The sequence below is a fragment of the Euprymna scolopes genome, chromosome 12 (genome assembly GCF_053919585.1).
Source record: "Euprymna scolopes isolate OS-2025 chromosome 12, ASM5391958v1, whole genome shotgun sequence".
NCBI lineage: Eukaryota > Metazoa > Mollusca > Cephalopoda > Sepiida > Sepiolidae > Euprymna > Euprymna scolopes.
In genome coordinates, this window is record NC_136493.1 from 27,459,013 (window position 1) to 27,472,879 (window position 13,867).

General features: G+C 37.7%; 1 protein-coding gene and 1 pseudogene across 1 annotated transcript in view; one reads left to right on the top strand and one right to left on the bottom strand.

Annotated features, from left to right (window-relative positions):
• The first annotated feature begins 8,199 nt into the window (after window positions 1–8,199).
• Window positions 8,200–13,867, top strand: part of LOC145291219 (FMR1-interacting protein NUFIP1-like) — a 33,623-nt gene continuing 27,955 nt past the window's right edge. The window contains exon 1 of the mRNA XM_080136807.1: window positions 8,200–8,325. The gene's annotated coding sequence lies outside the window, so the exon portion shown is untranslated. The remainder of the gene's footprint in view (window positions 8,326–13,867) is intronic.
• On the bottom strand, window positions 13,638–13,763 carry LOC145291726 (U2 spliceosomal RNA; annotated as a pseudogene).

The following is a 13,867-nucleotide window of genomic DNA, read 5'->3' on the forward strand; positions in this document are numbered from 1 at the left end:
TTTTTTTCTCTCCTTCTCCCCATGACGTCAGCACATGCACACTTACTTAATTTGCATATGTGCTAAGGGGGCTGCTGTTGCTAATATTTTCACTAGTCATCTATCCTGCGACTGCTGATTTTCTAACGCGCACCATGTTACAAGAGTTGTGTGACCAATTCTGTATGACAAACAGGGGAGATAACTCTTGACTTAAATTAAGGGTTTGCCATTTTTTAACATGTTTGTTGGCAACATAATTGTGGTTAATACTTCCAGCATATCATTTTCTTGTAATTTTTTTAAATTTATACTAATTTTGCTGTGACACGTAAGTATATAATGTTTTCACCTGAAATGCGTTTGTTTAAAAGTTCACCAATATATACAAACACAGAATATTTTTACAATGGATATCATTCTGGTCAGCTGCCGTTTTTTATACAAACTAGTACTTTTCGGAAAAAAAAAAAAAAAAAAAATTAAAAAAATAAATAAATAAAAGTGTGAAACTTATTGTGATATTATCAGAGTCCCCCCCCCCCAACAAAGTGTTAGGAAGCTTTAAAAACAAAAAATAGAAAAAAAATCTATCAGCAGAACAAAATCATAGGAAGTTGTTCATCAGGGCACACAAAAGAAAGCTGAAATAGTATTGTTTATCATGGTGTGGCAGTAATTGGGTTAATATGTATAGAGTAAGCATACGGTCAATTTTAGGAGAGGCAATGAGTTTTTCTTTTTTCTTTTTTTTTTATTACATTTTCACCCCAAACAAGGCAAATTGCTACTTTGGTGTAGGGGGCTACAATCAGGGGCAGCAACTACTGGGGCACTATGTTGGGATTTGGGCAGTAAGATGTCGGTTCACGTTACACTTGAACTTCTGCATGTCAGTACAGTTAGGGAAGCAGGAACCTGGAATGGAATTCCAGAGTCTAGCGGTTCTGTGGAAGAAACTACTGGAGTAGAAAGATCTTTTACATCTAGGGATCTCTACTATGTGGGGGTGGGATTTAGCTGCCTGTCGAGTTTGTCGAGGGCGTCTACGTCGTGGGGGCACAAGTGTCTGCAGTTCGTCAGAGCATTCACCATTAAAATACTTGTAGAACAGGCAGAGGGATGCAACGTTTCGTCGATGGGACAGAGGCTGAAGCTTAGATGCAAGTTCAGGGCCTATCAGATTTGCAACTCTCTTTTGAACCTTGTCTAGGAGTGAGAAACTAGTAGCAGCTTAAGACTATCTTAGGTTTGCGACACACTTGAATGCAAGTTGTGGCTCAGAGCAAATCGAGATGTGCTGACATCAACTACTGAACAGTCTTGGCAGCATTAAGAGAGTCGATAGTGTCACACATACAGTGCAACTGATATTTGCAGAATGTGCTTGAGTTTATTTTTTGTTTTGTTTTATACTTTGAGCCACTGTGGATTGCTCGACAGTCACCAATGTGAAAGACAACAACACAACCACAAAAAAAAAGATGGAAGAAAAGAAATAATTCATGCAAACAACGTTGAGGTTGGCATTTGTTATCAAGTGAGAGAGCACACATGTCTCGCACTTATCACCAGCTGACCCAAATATAGACGTGAAATCTGGGCTCTCTCTAATCTAGTTAGCAAACAAACTCTCTCTTATTAAAACTCAATTCATTTAATTCAGAAAAAATTTTGTATATATGATTTTTGTTTTTTAACTTTAATTTAACATTATACAGGGTGGCCACAAAGTCATGCACCAATGTTAATTAAAAAAGTTAAAAAATTAAAAAAGTTATAGTAGTAACATTTATTCAAATTCAGTTCATCGGTGCGTGATTTTGTGGCCACCCTGTATAATCAATTCTTAATTAATGCTGGAATATTTTAAGTTATAAATTTATTATATTTTTTTACTAGAATATCTTGTCTTTTTCTTTTCCAGTTTTAACAACTAGTTCTTTTACTTTTCTAGGTTTAATAATCTTAACCATATTACTTTCCATGCTTGCATTTTTCTATGTAATCCATGATTTTTTCCAAGCTTTGCTTTGAAATAATATTTTCTGTTTCACTTGTTATCTCTCTCTCTCTCTCTCTCTCTTTGATTTCTCTTTTTCTCTCTCTGGACTGTAGCATTCATTCAGCAGTCAGTTTTTGCTGGTGAGCAAAGGCGAAAGTACAGTTAGCATTTGAGCACAGTGACGGTGAATCATCAGCGACAGCGGTGAATTATTAGCAAGTTTTTATATCTTTTTATGTCATCATCTTTGCCGTTCCCAGCCGATTGGAGATAGCATAACAGATTTGGATGCTATGGTAATCAACAGCCAATCAGAAAAAAAATGTTGCTACGTTCCTTACAAATTCTGAGAACACAGTAATTTTATTTTTGTTTTGCTGAATGAAAATTGAAATTTTTTTTTTTTTCCAAATATAGCTGAGAAAGTGACCTATAAGCTGTAAGAATTGTTTGAAATTTGGTCGCAAAATGAGTGAGCGGTGAAGCTTTAAAGCAGTTCTAAATGAGTAAAACTAACACCTAATCATATATTCAAACACGTGTTTTAATGATAAAACTCTGTGGATCATCTAGGCTTGTTTACTTGAATCTTTTCAAGATTGGGCGATTCTATGTTTTAAAAAAGGGATAACAGGTGAATATATATATATGACTAGCTGTTCCGCCCGGCTTTGCTCGGGCCCTATGTACTGTTCATAAGGTTATATGCATATGTATATATTAAAAAATGTGAATATGTAAAGTAATGTTTTTCTGTATAATAGTCTTCCTTAACTACCATAGAGAAAAGACAGACAGACATGTTCACTTTTATATATATATATATATATATATATATATATTATGAAAATAATGGAAATAGTATTCCGACAAAATAGAGAAAATAAAAAAGGAACAAACCGTATTATGTGTTCACCAACGTTTCGTCTTTATTTCACCCAGAGGAAGTCTCGAAATAAAAACGAAACGTTGGTGAACACATAATACGGTTTGTTCCTTTTTTATTTTCTCTCTCTCTCTCTCTCTCTCTCTCTCTCTCTCTCTCTCTCTCTCTCTCTATATATATATATATATATATATATATATATATATATATATATAAATTGGATGCAAAATATAGTAATGATTTAAAAAGTATAAAAAAAAGACTCATACGCCACCACCAAGAATCGAAACCAAAACATTCAGCTCATGATTTATTTTGCCTCTGCCGTCAATGACTGGGCTATGAAAACATGTTTACTTCAAGGCTAAAAGTTAAAACATGAACCAATAGCAACTACGTTGCATTCGTAATGCTGGTGTTCGACCTTCACCTGGCAAATTTCATTTTTTTAATTTTCACACTTTTGCATCGATTTTTCCAGGCTAAAACCCAAATATAAAGTTTTAGATGGATTCAAATTTCATATGAAGTTTCATGTCTGTAGACCAAAAACTCTAGGAGGAGTTTGGTAGGCAACATTTGTTAAACAAAAATATATATGTATACATAAATATATATGGAAACAATTTTGTGCTTACTATAAACTTTTTACGCAAATATTATGCAAGTATAAATCATGTAGAATATCTGCATGAATATAATTACACATAATAGTTAACTAAAGATGATCATCCCATTAGAAAACCGAAGCAACTAGTAGGGGATTAATTGAAATGAATGTTTAAAAGAATATGCAAATTAGCTAGATCTTTTGCTAGTGAATGCAATTCCATAAGCCATAGATGAGAAAATTGTATTTTCTTTTTAAATAAATAGAAAATAGGGTTTTTAATATGAATATCAATACACACAAAAGAAAAACGACTTTATAGGAGTATAGAAGATATATACACACATCTATGGGCGTGGCTCAGAGACTAAGGAATGAGGGCGGAGAATTGCATATTTTAGTTTCGATTCTAGCTGATGGCATCCAAGTCATATTTTGTTTAGTTTTGATCTCACTACTATATATGAGGTTCAAGACAATAATCGATAGAGAATTATCTCTAAAATAGTAAGTACGAGGGGCGTGCAATAAGTAATGCCCCTGACCCACTTCCAGTTGTCTGATCTAGCTGAAATGTTGCATGTGCAATGATTTATATCTCTACGGGTTATGTGGCAAATTACAGCTCTGAACTAATTGTGGTTTCTGTTTTATAGGTGTTTGAACTGAGTCAGGTGTGAAATGGAGCCTATTGAATGTCGAGTAGTGATCCGGTTTTTGTATTTGAAAAGACGCACATCACAGGAGACTTTTGATGAAATGAATGAAACTTATAGTGATAATGCCTCATCATATGACCTTGTAAAGCTGGCATAATGAATTTAAACATGGCCGGAAGTCTATGGAAACAGCTCCCAGACCTGGTCGGCCCCCTTCTGCCATTGATGAGGCATCTGTCCGTCAAGCTGAGGCTGCCATTTTGGAAGATCAGCGTATTACTATTCGCCAAATAGCCCAAAATGTCAAGATTAGTACAGGGTCTGTGGAAACTATCATTCATGACCGTTTGCATATGCATAAGGTGTCTGTGAGTGCTCGAGGATGAATTTGGAGATGTGCCAAGAAGATGAGTCAAAGTTTTTCAAAAGACACAACCAAAGAAGGCAAGGGTGCAGCCCTCCGCTGGCAAGGTCATGCTCACAGTCTTCTGGGACCAGGATGAGTAGTGATTACAGATTTCCTGGCAAAGGGTACCACAATTACAGGAGCCTATTATGCTTCACTTTGGAGAAAATTAAGGGAAGCTATCAAAATCAAGAGGCGGGACAAGATCAGTAAAGGTACCTTCCTCCTGCAGGGCAGCGCTCCGGTCCACAACTCGCATATCGCCAGATCAGAAGCATGGGCATGTGGTTATGAAAACCTCCCCATCCTCCCTACTCTCCTGACCTTGCACCCTCTGACTTTCACCTCTTCCCAGCCATGAAATTGTTTTTGAAAGGAAAGCGTTTCCCAGATGATGCAGCCTTGATTTCTGAAATCACGTCATGGTTGGAGGACCAACCTGAGGTATTCTACAAAAACGGTCTCCAGAGCTGCATCAAACGATGGGAGAAATGCATAACTCTGGGTGGTACCTATGTATAGAAAGACTAATAACTGTGCCAAGTTTCGTTGCTCTACTGCTATGGGAAGTGGGCCAGGTGCATTACTTATTACACGCCCTTCGTATGTAATCGGCATGAAATGATTCAAAATATTGTATTTAAGCATATCTTACTTCCGGATAGCCTACTAGTATAATATATATATATATATATATATTGTCTCAAAAAAACATGTCTACATGTACTCCCATTTCAAATGATGATAAAACCTTTATTTATGAACATAGCAAAATGGAATAACTTCAAAGGTAATTGCAGAATCGTATTATTTAGATTCTTCGAACTACTGTTCTCATCCTGAGCGCTATTCTTTTCACAATGTTTCATTTGATTTAACTTCTGACCTTCTTCAGGTGCATCTTGTCGAAATCTGGAATCTTTCTAACTCTGGAAATCTGCATGGAATTTCAAACGGAATACTTTATTTTATCCACAAAGGTAGCATGCTCATTTATTTATTTGCGGACTATTTTCATTTTTTAAAGTTGTTGTTTCACAACGTTTCGCCCAACTATCCGTCTGGCCTTTGTCAGGTGGTAACCGTGACAGGATAGGAACTCTGAATCTTCTGACTGCATCCTCAGCCATTACTGCCATCCATAGTTGTTTTTTGTCTCACCACGTTTTGGCCGGCTTTGGGTAGGATTGAAACCGCTATCTTCAGACAATGCTCACTGGAACCATAGAGATTCAATGTTTCTATCCACTGTGTTACAGGCCATGGTTCCAGGTGAGCATTGTCTGGAGATAGCGGTTTCAATCCTACCCAAAGCCGGCCAGAGGCTTTGTTGGCCAAAACGTGATGAGACAAAAAACAACTATGGAAGGCAGTAATTGCTGAGAATGCAGTTAGGAGATTCGGAGTTCCTATCCTGTTGCGGTTACCACCTAATGAAGGCCAGGGGAATAGTTGGGCTGTTTCCTGGCTGACTATAACATGGTTGTTTTCAAACGTAATGTAAACAAGTTCTTATTGTTCTGTTTTCTTAAATAATGAAATTCTGTCCAATTTCCACCATTACGAATCGTCATGCTATTGTCTCAGCTACCGTCTTACACTCATTAACCCTAATCCTCGAGTGGGCTTGATAAGTGATGACTCCCTAGTTAAAAATAAAAAACAACAAACCTGCTCATTTGATGCGAATACACTTTATGTAAGATTTCAAATGTTTAGATCAAAATTTGTCTGAGTAATTTCATAGAAACCGCAGAGGTCAATTTTGTTTTAACTTTGACCCCAATTTTGACGCCTTAACATTTATTAATTTGGTCTCAAATCAAAATACAAAGCTTTACCTGTGTCCAAGTTACCTACATCTAAAATTTCAAGTGTTTAGATCCAAAATTAGTGGGAGGAATTTGGTAGAATCTGCAAAGGTCAACTCTTTCAACTTTGACCTTTTAGTAGCCAAATTTTTGCCCCAAAACTGATTAAAATGCTTGCCGCCTGTCTGAATACCCGTTATGTATAAATTTCAAATCTTTAGACTCAAGGAGTTTGAAAGAAGTATAAGCCAAAGATTGTCGATCACTCGCTTCTGCTATGACGAATACCTGGGAGTGAATAAAATACATAAAATCTCATGTCATCTTGGGTTCTGTCTTGGAGTGATCCTTTAAAATGATTCCAAGGACGGAAATAATAGCAGGAACAGGTATGGCATCATGTCATGTTATGTGTATGTAATATATGTTTTGACACGCACGCACCAACACCTAGGAGTCATAGACATTTAGAACGAGGACAACAAACTGTTATGCAAACACAACATACGTACATTTATGCTCGTTAATTGATCAAGAAGAAAATATAAGATGTACCTATTTACTATGCCTCCCCACGGGACAGAGTTAGACACCAGGGTCGTTTTTTTAACGTGGAGAAAAGCAGCTTATCTTGCCTTGACAGAATTCAAAATGAATTTCGTAGTTTAGTGGGGGATGCCCTTTTCTCTTCCCTGCAACCTCTTTCCCATGGATTCGTCTGAGCTTCAATCTATGGTCCCCCTCCCAAACTTTCACGCCTGTGGAACTCTCTTCCGATTGCCTGATTTACAGCTGACTACAATCTGATTGTCTTCAAGTCCAATGTAAACAAGTTCTTGATGAACCGTCCCCCTAAGTAATCCAATTTAAAAAATTCCCACTACTTATGCTTACTACACTATAATCACAATGACTAATGTATACCCATTAACCCGTATCCTCGAGTGGCCTCCGTCCTTGATAAATGGTTGTAGGGGAATAAATAAGAGCACCGGATTACCGGTGTAGGGTAAGGAGTGAGGTCCCTTGAAAAAAGAAGAGGAGAGTCCGTACACATGAGGCACGGACGCAAAAAGTTCTTCTTCTAAAAGACAATGTTGGACAGGCAGAGTACAACTCTAGAATACAGTCCTCACTCCTCCCGTAAACCCCACTATTGAAGTGAGTAATCTTTTTACCTTAATGTTCTGAATTGCACTGTTGTCATGTTTTCATGTTTGTTAATAAATTCTTGTCGTTTATACTTGTTGTACGTTTAGTAATTATTAAAGCTGGTCGGTAGTTTTGGGACTTGGAAGAACCTAAACCCGTACCAACATGGTGATTCCTGTGAAAAAAAAAAAAAAAAAAAAGGATACCAGGTGTTGCACTGTTGCAATTTCTAGCCTAGGCTTTAGCATTTAACAGTCGTCTCATACAACTGATATATGATAAATTTATTTAAATTTGCTCCAATTTTGTACCTCGTCTTACGTGATGGTTGGTGGTCTTATATGCCGAAATATACCGTATTTATGGAAAATAATAGGAAAGCCAAAATAAAAAATGAGGCCATTACAATTTATGGAGTTGAAACGGTTTCAAAAATCACTTCTTTAAAAAAAAAAAGCCCAAATTTAAGCCAAATTAAAGAAACAGGCCAAATACTATTTTGGAAGCCAGAATTGTTTTTTTTTTTTTTTTTTTTTAAGGCTAAATCCGCCAAAGCTGGCCTTAAAAAGTCCAAACTGAGAACTCTGGCTTTGAAAAAAAGATAGTAAAAAAATAGGTTTTTATTTATTTAAAAGAAATTACTTAGTCTATATTGTAACATTATCTTGTTATTTTTTATTATAATTTTAATATTTTTTATGTCTGCAAATAAAACTTATAATTTTTATTTATTTTTCGCCATTTACTGCTGAAAAATTTACGCGCTTCCATCCACTTCCGGTTTAAAGCACGTGTTGACTTTTTGCGTAATTATCAGGTAAGAGTTAGAATTTTTACCAACGAATAATAAGTCTGTTATTGTAAACGACACTAATCGTGTTTAATGTGTTATATATAAAAACGATATTTGTAATATCTCATTTGCATTGATCCAGTAATAAAATCTTAGTATTATTTAAATTATGAAAAACTTTACTTAGTTAATAAAGTTTTTCGTTCAATTTGCGGACGATATGCAGGAGAACGTCGACACCTCTCTAAAAGAACTATAAAAACCTCACGTCGATATACAAGTGGCTAGGGACCACTTGCGAATTTAAGTTTCTCATAAAACTTCCTCCTTTAGAGGAAGCTGGTTCCACCCTTCTAGGGCGAATGGCGATTTGGTTGTTTGATATAAATTTCGGTACTCATGCAGAGAGTGATCCATGATGAAATAATAACGTTATTATTTAAAAAGCCATTCTTAACATGGGAAGGAGAGGGTGTTTTGTACCTATTCTGTACTTTAACCTTACAATTGAATAAAAAAAAGCAACATATAAAACTCTAATTAAACGTGGAAATACGATTTAAAAAATAGCGAGGATCACTCTCCGCATTAGCACCGTTGTTTCAGTGCTTATTTAGAATAAAATGTATTTTTAAAAACTAAATTGCAAAACTTTATAATCACACAATGAAAATGTCATATTCTAGAAATTACGTAAATTTATCAAGTAGTTTTTATATATATACAAAATGGGTTAACCTGTACGGATAGGGTCCCGACGTGCCAAGTTTGAGGAAAAATTGTCTGACGTGAGCGGTGTGGATGTGAAAAATTACCCCTTCAATAAAGTGCTGAGTTATTAACTTAAAAAAAAAATGGTACGAGTGCAGAGAGTGATCCGAACGTAAATAATAACGTTTTTATTTAAAAAGCCATTCTTAACATCGGGAGGGGAGGGTGTTTTGGGTATTATTATACAAACACCGTGACAGGGTTAGGGTTAGGGTTTAGGTTTAGGGTTAGGGTTAATTCGCTGTCACGGTGTTTGTATAGTTTTACCGTGTTTTGTACCTATTAGGCTCTCTCTACCGTGCTAGAAAACTACTGACACCTGAAAGTATCCTGTACATCTATAAGGCCACCATCATTCGCCCATGTATGGAGTTGGAGTATTGCTGTCACATTTGGGCTGGTACTAGTCTCTCGCTCCTAGACAAGGTTAAAAAAAGAGTCGCGAATCTGATAGGTCCTGAACTGGCATCTAAGCTTCAGCCTCTGTCCCATCGACGAAACGTTGCATCCCTCTGCCTGTTCTACAAGTATTTTAATGGTGAATGCTCTGACGAACTGCAGACACTTGTGCCCCCACGACGTAGACACCCTCGACAAACCCGACAGGCAGCTAAATCCTACCCCCACACAGTATAGATCCCTAGATGTAAAAGATCTTTCTACTCCAGTAGTTTCTTCCCCAGAACCGCTAGGGCGCTAGACTCTGGAATTCCATTCCAAGTTCCTGCTTCCCTAACTGTACTGACATGCAGAAGTTCAAGTGCAACGTGAACCGACATCTTGCTGCCCAAATCCCAACATAGTGCCCCAGTAGTTGCTGCCCCTAATAGTAGCCCCCTCCTACACCAAAGTGGCAATGCGTGGCAATGCGCCTTGTTTGGGGTGAAAATGTAATAATAAAAAAAAAAAAAAAAAAAAAAAAAAAAATTCTATACTTCAACCTTACAATTGAATAAAAAAAAACATATCATAAAACTTTAATTAAACTTGGAAATACGATTTAAAAAATAGCGCGGATCACTCTCTGCACTAGCACCTAAAAAATAAACAGTTCAAATAATTAGTATTTTTTACCCCCTTATAAATTCCACAAATAATTAGAATTTTTGGTATATTTTTTTTATTTTATTTTTTATTACATTTTCACCCCAAACAAGGCACATTGCCACTTTGGTGTAGGGGGCTACTATCAGGGGCAGCAACTACTGGGGTACTATGTAGGGATTTGGGCAGCAAGATGTCGGTTCACGTTACACTTGAACTTCTACGTCAGTACAGTTGGGGAAGCAGGGACCTGAAATGGAATTCCAGAGTCTAGCGGTTCTGGGGAAGAAACTACTGGAGTAGAAAGATCTTTTACATCTAGGGATCTCTACTGCGTGGGGGTGGGATTTAGCTGCCTGTCGGGTTTGTCGAGGGTGTCTACGTCGTTGGGGCACAAGTGTCTGCAGTTCGTCAGAGCATTCATCATTAAAATACTTGTAGAACAGGAAGAGGGATGCAACGTTTCGTCGATGGGACAGAGGCTGAAGTTTTGATGCCAGTTCAGGACCTATCAGATTCGCGACTCTCTTTTGATCCTTGCCTAGGAGCGAGAGACTAGCAGCAGATGCACCAGCCCAAATGTGACAACAATACTCCATACATGGGCGAATGGTGGCCTTATAGAGGTACAGGATACTTTCAGGTGTTGGTAGTTTTCTAGCATGGTAGAGAGAGCCTACCTTCTTCGCAGCGGTCCTGGCAATGTAATTGTTCCAACTCATGTTTTCTGTGAACGTTAGGCCAAGCAGTTTGAAAGATGTACTCTCAGATAGGGAGTCACTGGCCATTGTTATTGGTGGCAGAGAAGGTTTCTTGTGATTATTGAAGGAAACCAGTTTAGTCTTGGCAGCATTGAATGTAACCATCCATTTTTGTCCCCATTCCACTACAGATTGGAGGTCATCCTCTAGTGTTTCTGCCATTTCTTTAGTTATGTGTTCATTTGTTTTCCTGTCATGCCTGTTATAGAGTGTGTTGTCATCAGCATATATACCCATCTCAGAGGCAGTTTTGTCGGGGAGGTCATTAATAAATATTAGGAACAATAGAGGTCCAAGGATAGACCCCTGAGGCACTCCCGCATTTATATCACACTGTTTAGATGCACGACCATTGAGGACAACCTGGATTTTTCTCTTATCTAAGAAGGATTTAATTATGTTAAGTATTCTACCAGTGATACCGTATGATCTAATTTTCCTGAGGAGACCCTCATGCCATACCCTGTCAAAAGCCTTAGATATATCTAGAGCTACCGCTCTACCCTCCCCCGCTTTGTCCAGTGAATGGTATATACGTTCAGAGATTACAGTGAGGATGTCTGCTGTGGAACAGGCTTGTCTAAATCCATATTGTTTGTCAGTCAGAAGTTAAGCATCTGTAAGGTGATGGACTAGAGCATGGTTAATTATGGTCTCAAATATTTTGGCGAAAAGTGGGAGGAGGCTAATGGGGCGATAATTTACTGGGTCAGTTCTTTCGCCAGAATTCTTGAATACTGGTACCACAGAAGCAGTTTTTCAACAGCCCGGAAAGCATGATTCATTAAGGCATTTGTTGTAGAGTTTGAAGAAAACTGGAGCTACTTTGGCTGAGCACTTTTTTAATAGCACAGCTGGGATGAGATCAGGTCCACATGCTTTTGAAGTATCAAGGTTTTTTATGATAGCATGCACCTGAGCAGGGGTGATTTTTAGATTGTCTAGTGTAGCGTCTGTCCGCAAAAGAAAGTCAGGCAGGGGGTGGTTGAAAGGGTCCAATGTGGAGTTTGAGGCAAACTGGCTGGCAAGCATATTAGCCTTGTTGGTTGCTGGGCAAACCAAATTTTTTCTAATTCAAATAATTAGAATTAAAAAAAAAAAAAAAAAAAAAAAAAAATTCTGTCGTCATGCGTCCTCGGTTGTATTTTCTTTTCGTTACGACACTGACTTTCATCTATCTCCACATTTATTCCGGGGCCCCTTAATTTTGTTGGGGTTGCTAATAATTTCTTCATGTGAAGGGCACCTCCAACAATAATTTTTGTTCCCTTTTTGCTTCTGTCATTTGTCTTTGACAAATGACGCACATAGGTCCTTCTTTTCGTAAGATGTTATTTTCTCGTAAGAAAATTTTTGCCTCATTGTAACAACTCCAGAATTTGCTCATGCTTGTCAAATCCATGCTGAGGGCGTTTTAGGATTAGGGTAATTTTCTGCCTCGACACCGCTTACGTCAGACGGCTTTTCCCATGGCTACCGTGTCACGCTTTTCTCCAAACTCAGAACGAGGCGGGACGTCGGGACCCTATCCGTAGAGGTTAACCAGAAAATCATTTGGTACTTATTAAAAAAAAAAAATGGCTGATGTACATGAGTGAATAAAAAAAATAAAACAATTTAGTTTGCGATATCTAAGTTTGTACGAATTTGATTTTAGTTTTAAGGAGAGAAATGTTATGAGAATGATACAATGTACGTGGAATGTGAGTGCAGAACAGAAGACTTTTGTGTTAGTAGATGTAGAGCAGTTGAGAAAGCAGGTACAGTTCCCAGGGGAAGACCAAGGAAAACAAGGATGGAATACTGCTGCCATAGCTACCAGGAGCTGCTAAAAACAGCCTATCCTGCCTTGATAGAGTACAAAATAGACTTCGTGGCTTAGTGGGGGATGCCCTTTTCTCTACCCTGCAACCTCTCTTCCACAGAAAAAACGTTGCGAGCCTATTCTTGTTTTATCGTTATTTCCATGGCAGGCGCTCGTCTGAACTCCAATCTCTGCTCCCCCCTCGCCAATCTTTCACGAAAAACACCCGTCTAGCTGAATCCACTGTGAAAAATTTCCCCGGCTCTTTATCTGTGCCTAAATCAAAACGCAGATTCCATGAACAAAGCTTCTTTCTTAGAACTGCACGCCTGTGGAACTCTGTTCCGTCTGCCTGCTTCCCACCTGACTACAACTTGGATGTCTTCAAATCCAACGTTAACAAATTCTTAATAAACCGCCCCCTTAAGTAAACACCTCATCAAATCTCCACACTAACGTACTGTACTTATCCCTGAGTGGCTTCCGGGCCTTGATAAGTGGTGACCACCGTGTAAAAAAAAAAAAAAAAAAAAAAAAAACATGGGAGGAAGTAATAAAAATGAAAGAAATGTGAGAAAGAGAAATAAAAACCTGGCCCGAGACAGATAGGTTGATATGGAAATCAATTTCTATAAGTTGGAAAACACATGCTAGCATTTTAAACCAACATTAAACTGAATACAAGGCCGATAGCCATTAGTCGCGTGCTCTCGTGCAATGAATGAATGTAGGATTGACATGAAATTCTTAAGGATAAACTAAAATGACCGAAAAATGGGCTGAAATGACTTAAATAAATAAAAAGTAGATGACTTAGAATGACTTTAATGAACTTAAGGATGAATTGAATGACCTTAAGAATGACTTGAATGCTTAAAAAATAACTGGAATCCTTCAAAAACAACTTGAATGATCTGGAGAATGACTTGAATGGCTTTGAGACTGACTGGTTGTAAAATGGGTGATCATTTTACATTAAATTAATACAGAAAAGTGATCCCCCACTTTATATCACAATAAGTACAGCATGTAGTAAGAACAGATACTACACTTTAATCTTGGCCAAAAGGCCAAGAAAAGCTTAAAAAGCTAAGAACAGCATCTATTAACAACAGACTTTTGATCTTAACCAAAAAGGCCAAGCACAAAAGTGTTACAGACGGAGGACAGAGTGACTTATAGAGTC